Source organism: Pteropus vampyrus, unplaced genomic scaffold, assembly GCF_000151845.1.
Source record: "Pteropus vampyrus isolate Shadow unplaced genomic scaffold, Pvam_2.0 Scaffold27, whole genome shotgun sequence".
Taxonomy (NCBI): domain Eukaryota; kingdom Metazoa; phylum Chordata; class Mammalia; order Chiroptera; family Pteropodidae; genus Pteropus; species Pteropus vampyrus.
Genome location: NW_011888808.1, coordinates 9,217,818 through 9,218,549, shown reverse-complemented (window position 1 = coordinate 9,218,549; position 732 = coordinate 9,217,818).

The following is a 732-nucleotide window of genomic DNA, read 5'->3' as shown; positions in this document are numbered from 1 at the left end:
GAGAGAGAGAGAGAGAGAGAGAGAGAGAGAGAGAGAGAGAGAGAGAGAGAGAGAGAGAGAACGAGAACAAAAAACAGATAAAAAGTTAACAAAAATGAAGTCAAATCCAAAGCAGATTTCAAAAGACATTGCCCCATAAGTGAATATTTGTATAACAATTTTATACATAGGAGTGAAAATTAGACATTTTAAAAGCACTTTGGGGATAAGTTCATGAGATTTAATGGTAATCATTTAGATTCTAGGCAGGAAGATCCTTGATGTCAGCTTTGGAAGTGGGACACTTTCTGGTTAGAAATCAAGAAGGGGGAAAAGGGACAAAATTCTTGGAATAACATTAAAGTGATACCACTGAGTAGACTTGAAATACAAATTTATATGTGGTTTAGTAATGAAATGATACATGTATTATTTTACGTGAAAAGCAATGTGATATAATAAAGTTGTGGAAGCATTTAGATCCAGGCTAAGGGGATGTATGTGCAGAGCAGCCTGATGACAAATGGAGGCTTAGTTAAATCACTCATTGTGGAGGGACCGAGGGTGTCAGCCACTAATGCAAAGGGGCATCCCAGTGCCTGCTTACTGGCGTTTGTGCAAAACTAAGCAAACTTAAATGACTCAGGTGTTCAGAGAAGGAACACAGCTATGAGCAAAGAAGATGCTTTATACCTGGTGTGCTTAGTCAAGGAACAGAGGCACACACCATCCACATTCCTGTTCATGCTCAGG